Source organism: Echinops telfairi, unplaced genomic scaffold (assembly GCF_000313985.2).
Source record: "Echinops telfairi isolate 266 unplaced genomic scaffold, ASM31398v2 ScPeMD7_5868;HRSCAF=6743_0, whole genome shotgun sequence".
Taxonomy (NCBI): domain Eukaryota; kingdom Metazoa; phylum Chordata; class Mammalia; order Afrosoricida; family Tenrecidae; genus Echinops; species Echinops telfairi.
In genome coordinates this window covers 1,157,517-1,170,730 of record NW_022109767.1, presented here as the reverse complement: position 1 = coordinate 1,170,730, position 13,214 = coordinate 1,157,517, and positions in this window count along the sequence as shown.

The following is a 13,214-nucleotide window of genomic DNA, read 5'->3' as shown; positions in this document are numbered from 1 at the left end:
TGTCTTCAGTGATTGTGTCAGTAAAGCAGGCACCCACTGATATGATTTTCAGTTCTTTGATGTCTGATAACTGATCCCTTCTACACCTCGTGGTCAGACAGGCTGGTGTGCTTCTTCCATATGGGCTTTGATGCTTCTCAGCTAGATGGCCGCTTGTTTGTCTTCAAACCTTTAAGACCCTGGACGCTAAAATAACTGGCTATTTTCTTTTATATTCTTTGAGTACAATTCATAGGACAATTTACTCACAACAAAAATTGGTGTTCAATTACATCTATTAAGTTTTTGTATTAAAATAGAACCTCCCCCAGAAATAATAATGGGAATAGCGATATCATGAGGGGAGGAGAGGGGGGAGGGGGGAAGAAAGGAGGGGATTGATTGCAATGATTGGTGTATACTCACCACACACACACACACACACACACACACACACACACACACACACACACACACACACACCTGAAGGGGATGATCAACAGAAATGTGGTTGAAGGGAGACAGTGGACAGTGTAATATGAAAATAATTATAATTTTCTCAGGGTTCATGAGGAGGGAAGGGTGGGAGAGGGAGGGAAAAAAGAGGAGCTAATACCAAGGGTTCAAGTAGAAAATGTTTTGGAAATGATGATGGCAACATATGCATAAATACGCTTGATACAATTGATGTATGGATTGTCATAAGAGCTGTAAGCACCCCCAGTAAAATGATTTATTTTAAAAAGAAAGGGCAGGCCTGGATCTTCCTTTGTGAGTAAGTGTGATTGAAAGTTTTGCCCTAACACACACACACAAAAAGAAACAAACAAACAAAAGGAAGGAAGGAAGAAAATGGAAGGAAGGAAAAAAATGGAAGGAAGGAAGGTTGAGTTTCTGGAGAAGGATATCATGCCTGGTAAAGTTAAGGGTGAACATAAGAAAACCACCCTCAACAAGATAAATGAACAGCGTGGCTGCAATGGTGAGTTCACACATTGATGAGTACGATGCAAAAATGAACAGTGTTTCTGCTGCACTTAGAGTTGCGATGAATCAGAACGGACTCAATGCATCTAATGACAATAATTGGCATTGTAGCACAATGTGAAAATGGTTCTCACCATAAGTCATGTTTTCAAATAGTTGAAACCTCTCTTATACATGCTGTATACATTTTATTTCTATAAATAATGTCTCTGCTTCCCATATTTCATACCTTTGTTTGGCCTTTGGAAAATGATTGCTCAGCCACACAATCAATTCTCTTTTCATTACCCTATGGACTTAACATCCCAGGATACCCCTGCTTCCTCTGGACTCCAAAGTCAAGAGTTTTGAGGTGTGTCTTCCTCCTCATTCAAACCACAATGCGATCTGTTAAAAGAATTGATCCTGGGCTTCTAATTGCTAGATGATGGTAGTGGTCAAAGAAGCTTTAGATGGTCTAGACTGGTTAGGTTTCATAAGAACAAGTTTTAAACTATTCTTTTTGACCACGCAAACGTTTATGAAACCAATGTTTATTACAAAGTTGGCACAGAATCATCCACACAACCTGCTCAAAAAGCTAGTGTCTAACCATCATCTTACACAGAATGCTTATTCCTGGCAGACACAACATCCCAGGAACTAGATTATCCTTGGAGATGGTGTCAGGCAAAAGCAAATCAATCTCAATCAATGGTTTGTACATGGGTCTGTTTAGGCATCAAATTACCCTCCCAATTTGCCGAAGGCTATGGATGACAGTGGAAGCCCCAAATCCATCTGCAAGGGACCCAATATAGATTAAGCCTCAGTCGCGGAGGAAAATAACCTTGCTATCAGACAGAGACTATTGTAAACTTGATTCTGGCAGATGGGATTAGATCATAATATGGTGTATGGTCATTAGATCTCCCTCTTGACCCAGCTGGATTCATTCAAGTTTTCGATATTTCCTGCTCTTTTCTCGACATCGATTTTCTCTGGTTTATTTTAAGATTGTCATTGGTCTTTTTCTTTGTTTCTTTCAATATTTTTGTTGTTGTTTGTTTTGTTTTCATTGGGGTGGTGGGGTGGTGGTGTATTTTCCACTGTTTGAAGGACAGGATGGTCCGATGTACAGAGATAATGCTTGGTGTATGGCTTATTGTGGATATGGAAGAGGGGATGGAAGAAAATGAGAAGGAAATATGGATACCAGGAAGGGGAGGATGCTCTAGAGCTGACTGTGGTGATGTATACACAACTCGTTTCAAATACGACTGAACTGTGAAAGTGTATGGCATGTGATATATATATATCACAGTTAAACTATTGGAGAAAAACATTTACGGTGTCCTCTCTAAGAATGCACATTTCTAAATTTTTAAAATTATTGTAACAAAAATGGTGGTATCTCGAAAATTTATATATATTTTTAATGAGTCAGGACCTAAGATGTAACTTGCTAGGTGAACAGACCAATAATTTCACCAAGAAAGGCCCATTTGGGACATTGCACTACTATGGACCGAGCCAGGCTTTGGCAGATCTGTGGCTGATACAGGCTCTGGTACCACCCTGCTCTGGGCTGTGACCTTTTCTCACAGAAGCCTGGCAGACTGACTGCCCGCAGGAGGAGAGCTTGAAACCAGAGGGAAACAGAGACTACTCTTCCCAAACTAAAATAGTTCACGGTGAAATACAATGCTCGCGGCCCGAAACATGAAGTGTTCTTCAGCCACCTCTTAGACTTGAAGAACGTAGTGAAGACTTGACAGAGTCCTTGTAACCTGACAGCAAACAAAACAGCCCAAATGAAAAATGCTCTTCACCATGTTCTCTCGGATCCCATCCGGAACTGCCTTTCACAAAACTACAGCTTGCTTGAAAATCCAATACAAAAAAAGTACGTTGTCACGGAGTCAGTGTTGTGTGGTATGGCTTGACAAGGGAAAGTTAAGTGTTAGATGGGAACCAATTACAAGGATCTACATGTGACCTGGGGGAAGGACAACAGAAAAGTGGGTGAAGGGAGACGTCGGACAGGGCAAGATATGACAAAATAATAATTTATAAATTATCAAGGGCTCATGAGGGAAGGGGAGCAGGGAGGGAGGGGGAAAATGAGGAGCTGATGCCAGGGGCTTATGTGGAGAGCAAATGTTTTGAGAATGATGAAGGCAATGAATGTACAAATGTGCTTTACACAATTGATGTATGTATGGATTGTGATAAGAGTTGTATGAACCCATAACAAAACGATTAAAAAAAAGATGAATGAAAAGAATGGAGAGACTGTATTGAAACACCAATGTGATATGACAAAATACCCATTTATAAACTATCAAGGGCTCATGCGGGAGGGGGGAGCGGGGAGGGAGGGGAAAAATGAGGACCTAATGTCGGGGGTTTAAATGGAGAGAAAATGTTTTGAGAAACGATGTACAAATGCGCTTTACACAATTGATGTGTGTATGGATTGGGATAACAGTTGTATGAGCCCCTAATAAAATGTTAAAAAAGAAAAAAAAAAAGATAATGAAAACAAAAAATAAATAAATAATTAAACAAACAAACAAACAAACAAAAAAGAAACACCAATGTGCAGTACCGATCTGTCCACAGGATTTTTTGAAATAGTGAATGGCCCCGAAAAGATCCCTTGGTATCATTTTCTTTTCTTTTCTCCTGTGCGCTGAAAAATGAGTCCCTTGGCGGGCTTTTCTATATGTGGGCACTACCTGCCCTTGGTCGGTGGTGGCTCTCGGCCTTCTTGGGCAGCAGCACAGCCGGGATGTTGAGCAGCACGCAAAAGCAACTTGCGCCGCCGCAACATGTGGAAGGCCGGCGGTAGGTGTGGTGCACATCTTTTTATCAGGGGCCGAGTTGCCCACCAGCTCCAGCATCTGCTGGATCGTCAAGTACTCCAGCCCCCCGACAGGTCCACAGAGCACCAGCCCAGCTCTCTTGGCATAGTTGGTAACGGAGCTTTGTAAAAGTACATCAGGAGGCAACAGTGGACTACACTTTGGACTGCTTGCCTCAAGATCAGCAGTTTGAATCCACTGGCTGCTCTGTGAGAGAAAGATGAGACTTCCTGTAAAGATTTACAGGCTCAGAAACACACAAGGTAGTTCTACCTGTCCTATAGAGTGTGGCCGATTTCATACCTGGTACTAAGGCGGGGCATAAACGATGTTATCAAGGAAACAAAGACTGCAGCCTAATTAATGTCCTCTACCAAGGTCAAGTCTCAATCCCACCTTCCTCCTGTCCATCAGTAAAGAATGTCTTCCAAAATGGGACCATATCCACAGGCATGTATAGTACAGAATATATCATATAAGGAACCATGACTAGAGAGGCCACATTAATTGAGTTTGAGTTGGGATTAACTTGATGGCAGTGAGTTTGGTTTGGTTTGGGGGAGCCCCTTATTTCAGCTGTGAGCCTTTCTGTTCAGATGGTTAGCTTCAGGGGTGATATTCATTCTAAGGGATCAACCTTGCAAGATGTTGAAACAGGTATATTGGCATTTTATCCAAGCCCATATACATATAGATACATCACTAATCCCTCTTGCAAAAGTGTCTTTGAGTGAATTGTATGTGAGGTCTCCTACTTGACTCAAAACAAAATACTATAAACCATCTCCTCCATGTAGGTCAGAAAGCCATATACCTCCTATTGCCTCCTGATATCCATCTCTATATGTTAAGTGTTATAGAAATTAGTACCTCCTCATGTGATAGCAAATAAAAGTAAAGAAAGTAAAAGAGGCAAGGAAGCAATTAGTCCAAAGGACTAATGGGCCACACAAACCATAACATCCACTAGCCTGAAGAAGAACTAGGTGGTGCCCTGCTACCACTGCCAAACTCTGATCAGACAGTCCTGGAATGAGTGGGAGAAAATTGTGGAACAAAACTAAAAAAAAAAGAAAAAAGATTAGACTTATTAGTCTGCTAGAATCTGGTAGAACCTCTGAGACCATGTAAGTTGTAGTCAATTAATGTGGCCCTTCTAGCCATGGTTCCTTATATGATTGTTATGGTTCTAGACTTTATCCACCTATAGAGATGGTCTCATTTTGTAGGGCTTTCTTTACTCTGCTGATTGATAGGAGTTAGATGGGATTGATACCTGACGTTGATGGAGGGTATAAACCAGGCCACACCCTTTGCTGCCTTGATGACATCATTAAGGCTTTGCCTTAGTAGCGGGTGTGAAACCGGCCACAGCCTTTGATACACAATGGTGCTACCATATAGTTCTATTCCTATCACCTCACCTGAAAGGCCAGAATTCTATTTTCCTGCCTGAGGTTGGGTAGAAGCAAGAAGACCTTCTATGGCTTTGGGACATTTTTGGCTTCTGGCTCTGCACCCTGCATTTAGTTTGCCTCTACCTGACCCTCAGATTTTGGAGGGAACAGTACCCACCACCCACCAGGAGACGCTTCCTTAAAGTTCTGTGAGTTTCTGTGGGAAATTGCAGCTCATCACAGAATGCAGGATGTGAGAAAATGTATTCAAGGGTGGAGTGGGGAGAAATGGAGCATTTTGGAAGGGATGGTCATTTGGGACATCTTCAGTCTCCAACTCCTTGGGATTGGCCAGGCATGAATTCTTACAAACTACATTATTGCCACAGGAAGGAGCACGGGTGGCGCAGTGGTTACACATGGGGCTGCTAACTGCAAGGTCAGCAGTTTGAAACCACCGGCCACTCCTGGGAGAAGAGGCATTCCATTCCCATAAGAGGCAGTTAGACCCCAGCCAACTCAGTGGCAGAGAGCTTGGTTTGATTTTTTTTGTTTGTTTTGTTTGTATCAGAATGGTAGAACTCACTGTGACACCCATGACTGTGTTAGTCTGGGTAGACTAGAGAAACAAATTCATAAACACGCCTATGTATATAAGGGAGAGGTTTATATACAAGAGGAATTGAACATTGAGAAAACATCCCAACCCAGTCCAATCCAAGGCCGTAAGTCTGATATTAGCCCACATGCCCAATACCGATCTATAAAGTCCTCTTCAGACTCACAAAACCACCATGAAATGAAGCCAAATGCAGGATGATCACAAGCCAGTGGGTCCAGTGGCGTTGTAAGTATCTCAGTGCTGGCAGGGGTCTCTCTGTGGCTTCTCCGGCTTCAGAGGTCTGGTTGCATCCATGTGGCTTGTCTTCTGCAATGTCTCCCAGGGAGTGGCAGAGAGAGAGAGGTGTTGTCCACCTCCAAGGAGGAAGTAACAGATTTCCCAGAATTCTCAGGAGAAGGCCATGCCCACACAGAAGTCTCATTGGCTATCTCCAGATTGACAGCCTAGACTCCACCCCTACATGCTTAATCCTTAAATTGACACCAGATTAGGTGACTACCGGAAATACAGTTTCTGGAAAAGGGACTGAAAGGGAACCTGAGTAGCCTTCGGCTTCTGGATGGGTAAAGAACACCCATGGGTTGAAGCAGCTGTTGTGTTGCAATCCATGACCCGAGCAAGAGCTCTTCACGGGATACAGAATTGGTGAAAGGAGATTCCACTGGTGAGGAATTGGCTCGTTGGATGCATATGCAAATATGGAGTAATAAGGAAGGGAAAGACACAGTTCCTTGGTTTCTCTTATTAAAGCAGCAATGGCAGGGAAAATAAATGTAGGGGTAAATTAGAGCACAGAATCAAGTCCAAAACCAGTTTGGCCAGAGCTATGATCTCTAGTTTCAGGAAAACTCAGAAAGGAAAAATTGTGTTAGTACAACAGGAAATACCTGTCCAATTTCCAGTCTAAGAGAGAGAAGAAAAACCAAGAAACGATTAAAGCCAGGGAGTATTATGTAAAGGAGTTGTTTCCGTTTGTAGACCAGTCTCGTCAGCCTCCTGAGGCACCATGACTAAATTGGATTGTGCGCTCAGCTAAGTGAGGGAAGTGTCTTTGGTTTGGAATGTTCCTGAATGGAAGAGTGTGTTTAGGTTGGTACAAGACCCGCAGCTCACTGTAGAACAGTCCCTAAAGGCAATACTACATTCAGTGACAAGGCAGGCCAACCCAGAGGGGACAGCCAGCCTGGTGGACTAGATTAAATGTGTGATGAGACTCATTTGCCCTGAGAAGGGAAATTGAACCTCTTCCTCCTTAAATGCTCTCTAGGACTCTCCGGAGAAAACATCTAATGTGTTGCTGATAGAAGCAATACTGGAATGGATTTGTGGTCATTGGGATATCCATCCAATGAGTCTGCCCCTTACAAAAGGCATGGCAGATATTGTAATCAAGGGAGCCCCTTTGACATGGGCACCACACATAGCTTCACTACCGCCAAACAAAGTAAAAGTCAGAGAAGCAGGATCAGATTTGTTAGCAAAGCCTCTCTGCACGGGTTTTCCAGATGCAATAAACATAAGGATAATTAATAGGAGAGCTGGGGAAGGAAACTAGGGAAAGGAAATTAATAGGAAATTGGGAAAGAACTTACCCCATAGAAAAGAGATTTTTAGGCAGCTACTAAGAAATGGGATGAATATAGTAGACATGGAAGGACTAATCTACAGGTTCTAATACAGCATGACAGGAGATTGGATAGGCCACTGGAAACTTTGCTGGTCCTCCAATGTTAGGGATGTCTAAACAAGTCCATTCTATTCAGCCCGGCCAGGAGGTATTTAATGATGGGAATTTTCCCCTGGCACTGGGTGAAGTAGAGACTCAACTGGGTGATGAAGGTAAGGATTGACCAGGGGGGAAATCCCCATCAGGGGACTCAATTCGAGGCCATATGAAGATGTGTGGGTAAAAGACCTGGGGGTAGTGAAGAGATCTTCTTGGGGATCCTAGACACAGGAGCCCAATGCACTGTAATCTCCAAACCTCCCAATAAACTATTGAAGGGCCTAAGGTTAGACTCGAGGGATATAGAGATGCAACAGTTGATGGAACTATGGTGAAAATTTGAATGGGAATTTGAAGATTTAAACAGATCTTGGATGAAGTGGTTGCCTCTCTCTTACCTCACTGTATTATTGGCATAGATACTATGTCTAATTGGGGAACATCTCCTCTACCTGATATTGTATGATTGAAGGAATGTAAATCTGCCCTTGGGCCAGGAGTGATTGGACATACTAAATAGAACCATTGCAATATCCTGAACCCACTCAGATTATTAATCTGAGACAGATTAAGTAGGATACCTAATGGACAAAAAGAGATTATCGTTGTGATGAAAGACATGATAAAGGCTGGACTGTTGGTGCCAACAAATCCTCTGTACACCAGTCCTGTGTGGCCTTTGAAAAGGGAAGATGGCACCCAGAGATTGACAGTAGATTACTGAGGCCTAAACAAAGGAGTGCTACCTACAGCTTCAACTGTTCCAGACATGGTATCAACAGTGTGGAAACTACAGCAAGCTGAAGAAGACTGGCACTTAGTGATTGGTCTTGCAAATGCCCCTTTCTCCATCCCTATCTCAGAAGAGTCAGCCACAGTTTGCTTTCACTTCGGAAGGAGGACAATATACTTGCACCAGTTGGCCCAGGGTTACATAAATCAATTCTTCAGCCTTTTGTCATCGTTTGGTTAGAAGCGACTTGAACTTGGTGCAGATCTCAATACATCACATCGATGGTACTATGCGAATATCAAACACAGAAGAACAAGCTAGTGCAGACTTGAAAACTAGTGGTTCACGTGACCCAGAAAGGCGGGTTAAGGAATCAGCAAAAGGCTAGGACCCTAATCCACAGGGTGATGTTCTTGAAATAACATGGACAGGAGCAACTCATGGCATTCCACAGGCAACCCTGGACAAGATACTGTCACTACCTACCCCCAAGACAAAGCAGGAGGTCTAGCATTGGGCTGACCTGTTTGGATTTTTGGAGGGCTCATATTCCACACCGGGAAACATTGCTATCTCTTATCCATAAAACCACTAAGAAGAAACCCACCTTTGAATGGGAACCCGAGCAACAGCAGGCTCTGTCTGAGATACAGAACATAGTCTCACTCCCCTTGCCTTGAGGCCCTGACAGTAAACATTCAGACATGATTCTGGAGGTGTCTGACCCATGTGCTTCTGCAGACTGGAGTGTATGTCAAAAGCCTGAGAATGTTGTCCGATGATGACCATTGGGATTCTGGACTAGGAAGTGTCCAGAAGCTGCAATACGATACTCATCATTTCAAAAGCAATGACTCACCAGTTGCTTGGCATTGCTTGAGACTGCCTCACTAACAGAAAGACATAAAATAATCACAAGACCAGAGACACTCATAATGTCTTGGGTGATGTCAAAGAAACACTTAAATAAGGAAAGTTGTACCCCACATTGTTCCATAACAGAATGGAAATGGTTCCTATAGAAACAATCTATGGGGGGAATACAGGGTGGTAGCCACCATATCCACACCCAGGTAGCCTCCTTCCCCATTGGTCCTGTCCTGGATCCACCCGAGAAGAGGATAGAGCCCGCTGCCATGTGGACAGTGCACTATGAACAACTTTCTGCTGACCAGCATGGTTGCTTAGTCCTCAGAAGGCAGTTCCAAAATACATAGACAACATCTGATGTGGAGAGCTGCTGCCTTAAGGCCACCAGAGGGAAAAACCTTAAAAGAAGAAGGCAAGAACCGGTCAACTGAATGGACTGAGTGCATTCTGTTTGCCTAGCTGTGATGGCAGACTTGGACACTGGAGAGAGTCCATAGATTTTTTTTACTGATTCATGGGCAGTGGCCAATGATCTGGCTAGATGGTGAGGCAAGTGGGCAGTGTAAAACTGAACTATTAAAGGAACACCTTTGTGGGGCAAAGACCTAAGGAAAACACTGGGAATTTAAGGTTGCATCAGAGTAGAATATGTCGATACCCATCAGAACCCACTTCCTAGATCAGACAGGGATTGGAATCAGAAAGTAAACATACGGGTACACTCCCTTGAGGTAGCCAATTGGGGGCATTAGATGAGTGGACATGAGGGACAATGCATAGATGGGCTGAATATGGATACATCCCTCTTACATTCTTTGAGGCCCCAAATGCCAATGAGGACTGCTCTGTCTGCCAGCAGGAAAGACAGAGGTTGCAGATGGCTGTGAGACAGACTCCCTGGGGGAAAGGCTCTGCACGTAGCTGGAGTGTCAGTTACATCAGACCAGGTGGCTACAAGTGGGTCCTCACAGGAATAGACACTCTGGGCTTAGTTTTACATACCCACTAACACATGCAGCTGCCAAAGACACCATCAAGGGGTTAGAGCAAAAAATACTACGGTATCAGTTTGGGCCACTGAGTTATTTCTCCTCAGCCTAAGGAGCACATTTCATAGCCCACAGGGTGCTGCAGTGGGCCAAGAAACATCATATAGAGATGGAGATACCCTATGTTGGAGCACCCTCAGGAATGGTTTGATAGAGAACTGGGATGGGCAGTTGGAACATGTGTTATCCAAAATGGGAGGAGATAAAGGCAGGCAGGCTGGCTTTCATGCCTTCAGGAGTGCTCCCATGCAACCTAAGGGAAGATCACCACTGGAGAGACTCCGATGTTCCTCAGGAGGGTCTAGAGAAGAGGGGGTGAGGAACTATGCTGGTGCCACTGTACCGTTCTTCCCCATATTTCCTGAAAATAATTTCTTTTTCCTACCGGATACTATTGCCCCAGAGTCAGGGATACAGCATCGAGGGCCTGGAGCAAGGGTGATTCCTCCATAAGAGATTGTAACCATCGCCCTGAAGCTGTAGCGAGAATTTCCAAAGGATGGGCTGGATTGTACCTTCTTTCCATCTGGAAAAACAAAGGATTGTGAATAATGTTATGTTGCCAAGTAGCTCAGAGAGTGCACTAGTCTTATACCTATGTAACCCCACCCAATGTGAATGAGAAAGGACCAAGGGAGATACACTTGCTTGACTGGTCTTGCTACCAGCAATCTGAACTGGCACAGCAGCCCAACCTTATGTCCATTCCCAAAATATAAATATTTGGGGGGTAAAAATAAATGATAAAAAGAAGGAATGATAATGAATATCTAGTGGGAAAGGGATAAATTAATGTGTTTGGCATCAGAGTAATAGCTAACATTATGCAAGCAAGGGTATATGCTTCTCTCAGTTCACATATGAATGGGTTAATGGCTAGAAGTGCCCGGGGGTACCCTGCCTTGTGGCCAATTAATGTGGCCCTTTTAACCCTGGCTCTTTATATATTGTGGCTCTGGACTACATACACAGATACAGATATAGTCTCGGGGAGGGGATTCTCTACTCTGATGGGCAGAAGTTGGGTGGGATTGAAACCTGGCCTGGGTGGAGGCGGTGGGCAGAGCCACATCCTTTGTGTCCTTGAGGGCATCTTAAAGATGGAACTTTAGTTCTGGGTGTGAACCAGGCCACACCCTGCATTTTCCTTGGATCTATAACTGTGCCATCTTTCCATTCTACTCACATAGCCTCACCTGAAAATCCAGGCCTCCTTTTTTCTGGACTGAGCTTTCATAGAAGCAAGAAGACTTACTGTGACTTTCGGACAGTTCTAGCTTCTGCCTCTGAACCTGCATTTGGGTTACTTCTGTCTGACCCTCTCATTTTTGACTGAATAGCATCTCCCACCATGTGAAACACTTACTCAAAGCTCTGTGAGTTTCTGTGGGCTGTCGCAGTAATTGGAAGAACCCAGGGATTTCAGGGAATGCCCTCAAGGGAGGAGTGGAGTGGGGATTGGAGCAGAGTGGGATCTTGGGAGATTTGGACATATGGGACATCTTCAGTCAGCAACTCCTTGGAACTCGACTGGTATTAATACCAACCCTTCAAGCCTGTAGTTGAACCAGGGATCACTTTCAGCCAAGCAATAGACAGGCCTACACAGTGAGTAATAACACCAATAGACTCCTTATAACAATCAACCTTCAGACACCAAAGGGGCAACATTTGCCACAAAACAGAGCCCAGAAGGCAGGAATGGGCAGAAAAGAAGAAGAAATAGAAGCAAGGAACCTAGGGAGGAAGTGGAAATATTGCTATTATATCATAGGGATTGCAATCAATGTCACAAAGCCAAATGTATGTGAAATGTTGAATGAAACACTTACTCTGTACATTTTCATGTAATCCCCACTAGGATGTTGGAGGAGGAGGAGGAGGAGGAAGAGGAAGAGGGGAAGAAGAAGAATTGAACTGGAGGAAAGAAAAAAACCTAAAAATAAAAGGATTGTTATCACTCTCCAGGAGATTAAATTGAGGTAAAACAAATAAAAGTGTAGCTCTTTAATCATAGTAGGACGTGCCAAGGCCTATATAGGGTGACTGATCCTGTTGGGAACCTTTTTAAAAGGCTTCCTTGGGATACTGATATTTGCATAAGAGTTTTCCAGGTTGGGGAAAAAAACTGTATCATGGAAAATACATATGGAAGAATATGCACTTTGGGACTCAGAGATGATGTGTTAGGACTAGAGGAAAGAGTGCTGGCTTTGATACCCACAAAGAATTAGAATTTGCAGATGCTTCTAGATAGAGGTGTTTGGAGGTACAATGACAGTTGTTGTGCCATAGAGTCAATCCCAACCCATGGTGACCACAAATGTCACAGCGTAGATGGCCCCATAAGACATTCTTAGCTGTCATCTTGGTGAAGTCTTTTCTCGGTTGGTGCTGCTATGCGTGTTTGTCTGAGGAAAAGAGGAGTCTGAGAAAGAGGCAGCATCTGAAGGAGACATTGCAATGCAGAAATATAAGTAGAAATAAAGAGGACAGTTGGCAAAGGATATGAAATTCTCATGAAACTATGAAGCAATGACCCAAGTATTGGGTCAGCAGCAGTGGCTAATTCAGGGCCAAATCATATCATAAAAGTAAAAGCAGAGAGTGTCTCTAGCAGTAAAGCAGACAGCAGAGTGCAGTCAGGGTCCTCCTTTCTGACATCAGAAACACCAGAGAACCAGGATATGATAGATCCAAGTCCAGAGCCAGTTTGCTTCAGGGTAACCCAGCAACTGCTCACAGAGACCAATCACTCTAAAATGTTGGCCCTGTGTTTTGCTTAGGCTTCCAAAAAACTGACAATCTAACCTGTCATTCATTTTAGGAAAGAACGACAAGATCATAAGAAGTTAACCTGATTATTCATACATATATAAACACTTGGAGAGCCTAGCAGCTCCAGCTGTTTTGTACCCAATTGTGTTTTGAAAGCTTTAAATTCACCAGTCGTGTTCTAAAGTTCAAAACCACCAGCAGCTCCTTGGGAGAAAGATGGAGCTTTT